This window comes from Puma concolor, chromosome E4 (genome assembly GCF_028749965.1).
Source record: "Puma concolor isolate L17-30 chromosome E4, mPumCon1.1.hap2, whole genome shotgun sequence".
Lineage (NCBI taxonomy): Eukaryota > Metazoa > Chordata > Mammalia > Carnivora > Felidae > Puma > Puma concolor.
Window position 1 is genome coordinate 24,538,318 of NC_141683.1, and position 12,651 is coordinate 24,550,968.

The following is a 12,651-nucleotide window of genomic DNA, read 5'->3' on the forward strand; positions in this document are numbered from 1 at the left end:
TTTATAGTCTAAGTAACATGGCGCCTACTTCATCTCATTTATGATACCTATTTGGCCCCTGTAGGTAACTGATTTTGCTTTGTATTTATAATTATGTATTCATACATGTCAACTTATCAAGTTGATTTCACAGAAAACATACTCTTAATTTCTGTCCATATCATAGCAATGGCTTCCTTCCAATTATGTAGCAGTTAAGAAAAGATACCTCTTCAAGATAAAAGGGTCTTCCTCTTGCACTGTTGGTGGGAATGCAAATTGGTGCAGCCGCTCTGGAAAGCAGTGTGGAGGTTCCTCAGAAAATTAAAAATAGACCTACCCTATGACCCAGCAATAGCACTGCTAGGAATTTATCCAAGGGACACAGGAGTACTGATGCATAGGGGCACTTGTACCCCAATGTTCATAGCAGCACTCTCAACAATAGCCAAATTATGGAAAGAGCCTAAATGTCCATCAACTGATGAATGGATAAAGAAATTGTGGTTTATATACACTATGGAATACTACGTGGCAATGAGAAAAAATGAAATATGGCCTTTTGTAGCAACGTGGATGGAACTGGAGAGTGTGATGCTAAGTGAAATAAGCCACACAGAGAAAGACAGATACCATATGGTTTCACTCTTATGTGGATCCTGAGAAACTTAACAGGAACCCATGGGGGAGGGGAAGGAAAAAAAAAAAAAAAAAAGAGGTTAGAGTGGGAGAGAGCCAAAGCATAAGAGACTGTTGAGAACTGAGAGCAAACTGAGGGTTGATGGGGGGTGGGAGGGAGGAGAGGGTGGGTGATGGGTATTGAGGAGGGCACCTTTTGGGATGAGCACTGGGTGTTGTATGGAAACCAATTTGACAATAAATTTCATATATAAAAAATAAATAAATAAATAAATAAATAAATAAATAAATAAATAAAAAATAACTGGTGTATTTAGCCAATTCACATTTAAAAAAAAAAAAAAAAGATAAAAGGGTCTTCAATCACCAGAAGTATTTTTTAAAAGAATATAAGTTTATCACAGAAAGTACAGTTTCTATTTTCTGGAATGCTCTCCTCAGTGGCCTTGAAAATATATAAAAAAAAGTCAACCTATGAAAAATTATTTTTTCCTATGTTTTATAATATATTTCATTTACTTTTTCTGAATAAAGCTTATGGACTCTATAAACACAAAAAATGCATATTCTAGGAGGAAAGTGATAAATGTATAAATATCAAAATATTTCAGTAGATTGTCTATAGATTTTGAATGGATAAAAGCAGATAACAAATCATATTTGTCATATTTAGGGTTTTAAAAACATTTTAAACTCTTGAGTTTTGTCTAAAGGATTATTAGAGATAATACATTTATTAACATTTAGAAGAGTAACTAAGTTTTAAAGAATCATGTATTTTCCAGGTATGTTTAATTGTGCTTAAGAGTCAAGAGCCTAGACCTTGGAGTCTGATTGCCTGATCTGAATCCTAATTTTAAGATCTTGTGTGAGTTACTTCTCAGTGATTCTCTGCCTCTTCTGTGAAAAACAGTATCAGCCTCACTGGGTTAGATAAAATGAGGTAATACAAATAAATCACTTAGCAGATGTTGGGATCATAGTAATCACTCAGAAAATGTTAGCTTCCATTATTATTTTGCTGTTATACTTTTCTCATTGCTAGATTCTGGAGACACCTTTAAGCAGCCCAGGCAACCTATTGAACACTAATGCTTTTAAAACCTTTACTCTTTCTTCTGTAATAATTTTAATATGTTTTTGGAAGTAGAAAAATAAAGTAAAAACACTTTTGACTACAGCCTGTATATGGCTACATCTAACTATTATTTTCTAGGAATAACTGTTCCTGGTAGAGAAAACGTTCCTTTTGGCAAACAAAAATAAAATCATCTTTGTTATGTACCACAGTGCTACTTGGCAAGATGATACTTGGCAAAGACAGAATCCACTTAAATGGGCTGGAAATGTAAGAGAAGATGCCAGTAATTCATCATGGTTTATTTGAGATCCAAAAGGTAGCATGGAGTCAAATAATTGTCACACAAGGGTACTAAAAGCTATTCAAAAGAATCATATATCTAAGTCCAGGGGCTGAAATGGGAAAACAATATTGTAGCTTGAAAAGGAGAGGGTTATACAAGGACATTTAAGATGGATTTCCTTAAATCATTTGCTTCTTCTCATGCTATTTTATGCTTTCATGCCAGGAGACATCTTTATGATTTCTTCAAATATATTCCTAATAGGTAACCAAGAATCTCTAGGTTCAGCTAATTGTAAATATATAAAAATGTTCCCCTTTTAGTTCATGTAAATTTTTTGAGAAATGTAAGAAATTAATAATGCCATTTAATATCATTGGGTAAGTTCAGTTCTCACTTATTAATTCCTACATGAAATATTTATCAAGCACCTAGGTTGTGTCAGGGAAAGTTCTAGATTCACAAGTTATGGCAGTTAAGAAAGCAAAAATGCCTTCTTGTTTGAAGCCTCTAGTGAAGGAAGACTGACAGTAAACAAAAGAAGCAAACTGTGTTATGTTGGAAGTGATTAGTGTAGGGAGAAAAATCAGAGAGAGAATAATTTTGAGCAGTGAATTGAAAAGTAAAAGGTAGGGTTGAGGAAGGCATTGCTGGGAGGTTGACATTTGAGTAAAAATCTTTAAGAGAGTGGGAGAGGCAACCATAGGAATACTCAGGAGAATATTGTTTCAGGCAGAAGGACCAACAAGTACTTTCCTGAAGCAGAGAACAAAGAACAAAGAGGCCACTTTGGCTGGAGTTAGGGGAGGAGAAAAAATGAGGCCAGAGAGATAACTGGGAAGGGAGAGGGGTCATATAGAGGTTTACAAAATTTTACAATGACTTGGACTTGTACTTGGGATGATTTGGCAGTCACTGGAGGATTTCAAAGATGGGCGCAAAAGATTCTGACTTTAATTTTTTGTCTTCTTTTATTGTTTATGTGTTAGTTAGCCACCATGCAGTGCAATATGGGTTTCAGAAGTAGAATTCAGTGATTCATCATTCACATACAACACCCAGTGCTCATCACAACAAGTGCTCTTCCTAATACCCAACACCCATCTACCCATCCTACTAGACATGTCCCCGAAAGCAAGGGAAACGAAGGCAAACATGAACTATTGGGACTTTATCAAGATCAAAAGCTTCTGTGTGGTGAAGGAAGTAATCGACAAAACTATAAGGCAACCTACAGAATGGGAGAAGATTCTGTCTTAAATTTTACAAAAATCCCCACAGGTCAGGATGCTGAGAAGAGACTGAAGAAGGGGTAATGACCAATGAGGAGGTTAATATAATGATCCAGCTAGATGACAATGGTTTGGACCAGATTAGACTTTGGGTGTGTTCTGAAGGTAGACCAGAAAGGATCTGCTAATGGAAGAGAAAAAATATATAAAACTCTCAAGCACCCATGTCCATCAGAAATATGGATAAACAAATAAATAAGTAGAATCCATAAAGATAAGAGTGAAAATGCAGGTACTACTGATTATAAAACATCATGGAGAAATCTCAAATATAAAATGTTAAATAAAAGAAGTGATTCCAGATTTGTTATTTTAGTTAACTAAGTCCCAGGAAAGAAAGAAGTCAATCAGAGATAATATATGTGGGCTTCAGAAACATTTGTAATGTTTATTTTTTTTAATCTGAAATGCTAGGCACCTGGATGTTAATGACATAATCTTACAACTTTTGAATGTCTGAGACATTTATAATTGCATCACAAAAAAAGAAAAACAGGACTAACTCAAAAAGATATCTGCACCTCATGTCCATTGCAGCATTGTTTACATGAACCAAGGCATAGAAATAACTAAAGAGTTTGTAGATGGATGAATGAATAAAGAAAATGTGGTGTAAATATATAGAACGAGTTACTATTCAGCTATATAAAAGGAAATCCTGCCATTTGTGACAATATGGATGGACCTTGAGGTTATTAGCTAAGTGAAATAAGTCACCAAGACAAATACCATATGGTCTCATTTAGATGTAGAATCTAAAAAAAAAAGTAAACAAAAAGTAAACTCCTAGATTCAAAGAACAGACTGGTGGTTGCCAAAGGGGAAGTTGGGGAGATGGGTGAAACAGGTTAAGGTGAGCAAAAAGTACAAACTTCTACTTATATACTAAATAAGTCCTGGAATATAATGTACAGCATGAGGACTATAGTTAATAATACTATATTATATATTAGAAAGCTACTGAGAGAGTAAATCTCAAAAGTTTGGCATACAAGAAAAAAAATTGTATGTGTGGTGATGAATGTTAACTAGACTTATTGGCATGATCATTTCCTCTCTACATATATGTGTGTATGTGTGTATACATATACCCATATAGAGAGAGAGAATTATGTTGTACATCTGACATTAATGTAATATTACCTGGCAGTTATATCTCTATTTTTAAAAAGAGCATTTTACGGCCTGTAGACGTATAAAAAAACCTTTTCTTTGTCTTCAATTTACTATTCTCCCTAAATTTTCTCTTCATCTATCTTACTTTATGTTTATAGGCAGAAACAATTCAAGATTATTTTTCAATGGAGGAAAACAATCACATAAATAAAAAGATATTTCCAAATTTCTCATACCAGAGAATTCTTTAATTCCACCATCTAGGTGGGTCTTGATCTCACCACTTGTCCCTTTCTCCATCAATTCTTACACTTTTCAAATAGTCCTATCCCACTGTCTGGCCTCCTTGCCTCCAGTATTGGTCATTACAAATCTATTTATGGTGCTGTCAGAAGACTGAATTTCAAAAACTCCAATCAGTTCATGTAACTCTCCTGTTGAAAATGTTTAAAGGGCTTCCTCCTTCCATTTTAAAAATGTGAACTTCTTTATCATCATTACAAAGCCCTCTGGACCTATGCTATACCTACCTTTCAAATTTCATTTGTTACCTCTGTCTTCTTTCTCTCGTGTGTTCCAGCCATGAGCACTCCTTAATTTACCCTGAACAAGAAACTCTTTCTTATATTTTGGACTCTTCACAAGGGTGTTCGTCCTATCTCCAAAGCTCTACTCATTCTCTGACCTATAGCTTACTCATTACTTCTTAGCTTCACAGTGCTGTACTTTGTTCATGATATAGTAACACTAAATTGTATTAATTACTCCTTAATGTCTTGCTTCCCTGTGAAATAAGCCACATGAGGAAAGGGATCATGTCTTGTTTACCACTATACTTTTGAGACTCTGACATCCATTCTGACACAGTGTAAGTGCTTAATAAATGTTTGGTTAAATGAACAAAGAATAACCTAACGATGTTCTTTATGCTCAATTACTAAATGTTCTGCTTTCCTAATTATATAATACCTGTCTTCTCACCGGAATCATTTTTTAGGTCTAACCAATTACTTTCCCTATGATGAATTTGCCATTAGAATTAGAAAAAATAATCATGGAGTTCCTCAATCGCTAATGGACATGAAATAAATTTAACCTCAGCAGCAGTAAAAACACAAAAGATATTAGGGAGAAAAAACACAGAATGGAAAGCTTAGTGAAAGTTACAAAAAGCCATTTAATGAAGATTTAAGATGTGTTTACACTAAGCAAATGAACTTTTAGGGAAAATAATTGGTCTGTGCATTTACTTCCTGTCAAGCTCAAAGTATATTGCAACCTGTAAAACAGTACAGCCTAGTTTACTCCATACCCTTTTTAGGATGTTCTAACATTTTACTGAAAACTTACTGGTAATCAATGCTTCCTAAACCAGTTTATGTCCACCTTTATTTTCAAAATCATTGCCATCTCCAGCTGTTTATAAAAGTATAGTAGAAAAAGAAAACTGATAGGAATATGAAAATGAAATATTCTATTAAGACAATAAATGGAGTACAGAGTAACAGTATATGCTTCATATTTGAAAGAACCTCTTTGAGATATCTATTTCCCCTGCATAAAGAGATATGCTGTAAAATGCATGCACCCAAAACTAGAGTCAGGAGAGCCTTGAAAAAACTTAGATGAGGCAGCTTAGAAGGAAACAAAGCTTGTGTCTGCTCTCCCATGCATTCTAAACTCTAAACAAATGTCTAAGTGAGTAATTTTTTGTTTTTTTTTAAAGAGAAGTGGAAGGAAAGGTGATAGACAATTCCTTTGGAGAAAGGGGGGAAAAACGCCTAGTCAAGTGAATAAACTAACCCTTTGTCAAAGTCTTCAAGACCTTGTAGCCTTCTAAGTATGTCCTGTCAAATCCCCCATTCCTGTCTTATAATAATATCTTGGGCAGGTCCCATTTCTTTCAAATCATGTTCAGTTATTAAAAAGCTCAGTCTCACCCCATTTGAAATTTCAATCTTACCAGTTCAGGCTGATTCTCCACAGGATGTTGCTGCTCTTCAAAGTAATTCTAATTAGTAATCGCTATAAAGGGTCTTGTAGGCACATGTGAATATCCCTTTATGGGGAATGAGGGCTGTACTTTGGTATATGATCACTGATAAGAAAGTCTCTTCCACTTTCCCTCATCTTATTTACCAGTGCTACATCCTACAATCTAACTGCTTGAGTTTCCTCACCTTGTGACCAACACACTCAGATGGGGTACCAGAAATATGGCTCAGATCTTTTTAAGCTATCAGTCATGCTGTGGAAAACCCATGCATGGGATTGAAGGCTGTCTTCTAGCTCTGCCATTTTTCTCTAATTCTTTTTTCCTCATGTTCAATTAATCACAGGAAACAATATAAGCAAATGTCCAACTAAAGGATGAGATGCTAGTTCCCACTTCCTGCAGACAGCCCTATTCTCCATGAGTAATGCATAATTCTTTTGTACTTCTCCTCACATGGCTGGGGTAGGTGCAAGAGCACTGTACTCCTCTATCCATCCCCCTCTCTAATCTCCGCTTTCACCAATTGGGGGGCATGAAAGTCCCTCCCAATATAGTAAGTATTGGTGTAAAAATAGTATATTTGCTCAATTCTGTTTAGTTTTCCTAAGTTAGAAATATCTGGGAAAATTTGTTCCAGTTAACTTCTGGATGATACATAAATCAATTCTGACAACTGATTTTATTTTTCTTTTAGATGCAAGTTGTACATTCCTCATTAATCTATGATTATACCTTCAAGGCAAATGGGTATTTATTGCCAGAAAGCAAATTAGCTCACATACCAATCTCCTGAGCTTTTTAACACGGTCAACCAAGTGTAAGGAGGACTGTTAGTAAGTACTTGAGTCTGCTCTTTGCAGAAATGTATTTAATGCAGGCTTCTGAATGCAGTAAAAGAATTTTACATAATTTTGTCTCTGCAAGTTTCCCCACCTCAAATTTTCCCAAAGGGAGAAACAAGGATTTAACTGGAATTTCCTGTGCCAGATAGAAGAGGTTGAAATTGTATTATAGTACATAATCTCTTTCTAGTTCAGGAATGTGCTGAACTGCTCTGCTCAATAACAGAGTTGGCATTAAAAACAAAAACATCATAAAACCTTATTCTACTGACAAATTCCTATTTCCTTATAAAAATGGATGGTATTTTTTAAAAAAAACTAATACTAATAACTTTAAAATAAAATTTGATTTTATTTTCATATTTTCTGTATGCATATAAGCACGCCACAAAACTATAGGTAAAGTCAAGAAGAGTAAGCATGATATTATGAAGCACTGCCTTCAAGGTTATAAAATGTAATCATTAGTAGAAATCCACACAGATTGCCAAATTAGTTGTTTTTATATACCTATTTTTTTATCAAACTAAATTACCTTCACATCAGTAGGAATAAAAAGCACCTTGTCACAAGGTATCTTTGATATAAATCCATTCTTCACTATGTAATAAAAGGCTTCACATATAACTTAGGTGGAAATTTTTGCCTTAGGAAAAGGATGTCATTTAGATTTAGAGTTGAAATGTTAAATAAAATAAAATTTCCTTATTGATGCTCCATTTTCAAGAAGATATTTGTTACCTCATTGTATTGATTGAAAGTAGATTTAAAACCCAAAGGTTTAAATCTAATTAAAATTAATACATTTTATTTAATTTTATACTGTTGTGTTTCCCCAATTTAATGTCTGCTTGCTTGCACATAGTTATTTATATTCTTTACAGGGTGCTTTTCTGCAAACACACATGAATTGCATTAACTCATAATGGTCCCAAACTGTTACATTATTTAAAAATCAAGTTATTTAAATTGTACTACAATCTTGCCTTTACTATCAACCTCAGGAAATCTACAGTGAAGACTGTAGGCCAAAGAAATGATTTTGACAAACTGTAGCCTGTGTCACTAGAAACATAATTGTAATTTATAGGTGGAAAGTGTATATTAGAATATACAGAAGCTTCCAAAACAGAGAGGATACAAAAGAAACAGCTAACACACAACTTTGATGCACATTTATTCTTGTTAATCTGCAGACAGAACTGACATACAAATATGGTTATCTTATCTAAAAAGAAAATATAGAAAAAGTAATAAAACACAAGATTAAGATGTCTCGGTCTACCAGGAAGAGGCTTATGCATTCCTACTCTTGAACAACTGAACTTCCCCAGCTTTTTATGTCATCAGACACCAAAATAGAAATCTGAGTCCTAAGATTCAATCAAGTCAGTGGATGCTAATCAACTTTCTACCACTAGATGGAACTGGAAAGCTGTTTGCCATTCTTGGGAAAAGAAAAATTATTGGGATGGGGAGAATAGAAAAATGCCATACAGCTTTCAAATATTTTTAAAAAAATTTTTAAGTTTATTTATTTATTTTGATAGAGAGAAAGAGAGTAGGGGAGGGGCAGAGAGAGAGGGAGACAGCGAGAATACCAAGCAGGCTATGCACTGTCAGCACAGAGCCTGATGCAGGGCTCAAACTCACAAACCATGAGATGATGACCTAAGCCAAAACCAAGAGTTGGACGCTTAGTGGACTGAGCCACCCAGATGCACCAGCTTTCAAACATTGTTAATAGTGACCTTAAACAATGAACACTCTTTTGAAAGGGATCTACTTCAAGAAAAAATGAAATACAGCTTAAACATTAAATCTAAAGGGCCCACTATACTTGAAGGTGGGCCAAAAGCCATTGCCCTTACTCCAATGTGATTTTCTGAAATGCTCACTTAATTCAGAAAGCTGCCTAATTATCACACACACAAAAATCCTAAAATTCTGTAAAGATTTTTCATCTACTTTTCAAACTGTCAGGTGAAAAGGTAAATTCTTCTGTCATAATGAACGTCATTCTCAGCTCTTTCATGCTACTGTGAAGTCATAGCCCACTGATTTTAAACTGTTCTCCATCAGAATGAATACAGATTCATACCTGAAGTGCACTTACCCCTTTCTTTCTCAGAACACAGCCTGCTTGTTTACTGAAAACCATACACTCAGCTTCTAATAAAGTACTTTGTGCCCTTGTACACATATATAGTGCTACTCTATCTATCCCTTTAGTTTAGAACACCATTGTGAATTTCCCAGGGAAGTTATATACCATAAACACTAATATTTGGGGATATAGGAGTTTCAGAAGCTCCTGCTGTTATTATCTACATTTTGCCATTTGAGTATCTTTTTTTTTTGCCCTTTTAAAATTATTTGTAACTAGGAGATTTGTTCACTGTTTTCCCATGTTGTCATTTGATTTATTCTCAAGGTATGCAAAGGTAATCTTACCACAGAGAGAAGATATTTCATTAATAAAATAAATCTAGGGGAAGTTTATAATATGTCCCAAATCCATATATAAGCCATGTTTACATTGTGTCCTACCCTGTATTGAATATTAGTCTTTTCTCATCAGAATGTACTTGTTCTCGGGGCGCCTGGGTGGCTCAGTCAGTTGGGTGTCTGACTTTGGCTCAGGTCATGATCTCACAGTCTGAGTTTGAGCCCTGTGTTGGGCTCTGTGCTGACAGCTCAGAGCATGAAGCCTGCTTCAGATTCTGTCTCCCTCGCTCTGCCCTTCCCCTGCCCACATTCTGCCTCTCTCTCTCTTTCTCAAAAATAAATAAACATTAAAAAAAATTTTTTTTAAACAAGAATGTACTTGTGCTTTGCGTTTCCCAAACTTCTAACACAGTGCCTTATACTGTATGGATGCATGCATTTATTATTTATACAATGAATTAATGGCCAAAACATAACAATATTTTAACTCAGTGCTATTTTTAGCATGTTATTTCATCCAAACCTCAAATTTTAACCAAAAAAAAAAAAAAAAGAAAAGAAAGAAAAAGCTTCCAAATCTTCAGCTTAATGCAGAGTTTTAAGGTATTTCTTAATGATAATGCTCTGAAGCTTTATCACTATAATCAGTATTAGGCACTGTCTATTGACTGCCTTCTCTGAGGTATGAGACAAAAGAATGATCTCACAAGAGAGTCCCCACAGGTGCTGTTCAGATAACGATACTACCATTTTTAATTCCTCTTTGGGATTCCTCTTCCAGAGTTATTCTGCAACTCTAGTGTCCACAGAGCAGGTTAGTAAAGTAAATGCTTAAATCAGGCCAGATGTGACACAATGGGGAGTGTGCAGGCTTGGGTGGGTTGGCTGTTACATGCCTGCTGAAAAGGCAAATTCAAAAAAAAAAAATATTTACATCAGGCTGGTGGCCAAATAAAACCTATCTGCTAACATAAGTTGGTTCACTGGTGATTAGGTTTGAAACTTCAGATCCACTAGTTACATTTTAACTTTAAATAACACACTTTAACTCTGTTACACTAACTATATCCAGTCTTGATTTCCATTATGTAACCTGAGGATATTAATGACCCTCTTCCCTTCCACATCTTCTCCCTACTTTTATTCTAAACCGTTATTCGCTGTACAATTTTTTTCTACATTGTTGAAATTACAAATATTTATACTTTGTTCACTAGCTGCAAAAAGTCAATGGCTTAAGATTAAAAACAGAAGGGCATCTCAGTGGCTCAGCTGGTTGAGCATCCGACTTCCACTCAGGTCAATGATCTCATGGATCGTGGGTTTGAATTTTGCACTGATAGTGTGGAACCTGCTTCAGATTCCCTGTCTCCCTCTCTCCCTCTCTGCCTCTCTCCCACTAGTTCTCTCTCTCAAAAATATACATTAAATTAAAAAAAAGAGAGAGGACATGTTGTACACCTTAAACTTACACAATGATTTTGTCAATTATACCTCAATAAAGCTGGAAAAGAAGAGAAACTGTGCTGTGATCACATTATTATGATTATTACAACACAGTTCACTTAAGAGCTAAAGGGAATTCTATAATTATGAAAGCTTCACCATAGTACCCTAAGTTATTCAATACTGACTATTTTAAAAATTACTCTTTCCTTACCAACCTACATGTTATTCAGTATTATAGCATACTTTAATTGGCTTTATTTTAGTTCCTTTTTTTTCTCGGAGTTTATGATTGCCATTTTTTTGTTGTTGTTTTGTTTTGGTTTGTTTCGGTTTGTTTTGTTTTTCAGCTGGGAGAGAAAACAGATACCTCCTTTGCCACATCACATTGTGATGTAGCTTTTAATCTAGCGTAGTCTTTTTCTGAGACCCAGTGTCTGACTTTTCTTATCTTGACCATAACTTTTAGGAATTTTTGGTTTTAGCTATGATGCAGACATGTGACCTGGGTCCCATCAATCAGACACAAATGCAGGATTTACTTTGGTAGAGAGCTAAATGAGGAAACGGACGGGCAAGTGGCATCCGTTTTGTTGCAGAGGTAGTATGGTTCTAGGATTTTTACCTGGTTAGTTGTGTGGAGTAGCAGGGGAAATTGGTGTGTCAGTTTAGCCAAGATAGAGGTCAACTTTCTTGCTCAGTGTTATCCATATTCCTCCATAAATCTCTTTACAATTAAACTTGTTAAGTAGATACTCTTGTATAAAGTTAAGAACACTAGTCAATACTAAGATTTCCCCCCATTTGTACAAGTTTTAAGAAGTTTTTCTTCACCATTATTGCTCTGTAATTTGGCAATGCTATGTATGCATCTAGGTATAGTTCTTTTTCATTCATTATAATTTACAGCAAGAGACTCTTGTCAATTTAAAGATCTGAATCTCCCTTATTCTGTCATAATTTCTTACATTCCATTTTCTCCATGTTCTCTGGAACTTCCACTAAATCAGACATTATTTCTCTTGGATTGACCTGCACTGCAAATCCTTTTTCTTATGCATTCTATCTCTGTCCTTTTATCTGCAATCCTCAAACTTTCTATGATATTTCTTTCAAAACTTTTTTTTTGAAAAATTTTTATTTTGGTATAATTGGCATATAACATTATTCTAAATTTAGGTATATACCATAATGATTTTATATGTGTATATATTGCACAGTGATCACCACAAAAAGTCCAGTATCCATCATCATACATAGTTATGAATTTTTTTCTTGTGATGAGGACTTTTAAGATCTACTTTTACTAACTTTCAAATATGAAATCCAGTATTATTAACTACAGTCACCATGCTGTATATAAAATCCCCATGATTTACTTATTTTATAACTAAGTTTGCATCTTTTAACCCTTTTCACCCATTTTGCCAACTCCATTGCCCGCACCATGACAACCACCAATCTATTCTCTGTATCTATGAGGCTGGCTTTCTGGGTTTTTTTTTTGTTTTGTTTTGTTTTTTTAATTC

General features: G+C 34.8%; 1 protein-coding gene across 12 annotated transcripts in view; it reads right to left on the reverse strand.

Moving 5' to 3' along the window:
* KCNT2 (potassium sodium-activated channel subfamily T member 2) overlaps nt 1–12,651 on the reverse strand; it is a 364,649-nt gene that overhangs the window by 110,819 nt on the left and 241,179 nt on the right. The gene's annotated exons all lie outside the window — the stretch shown is intronic.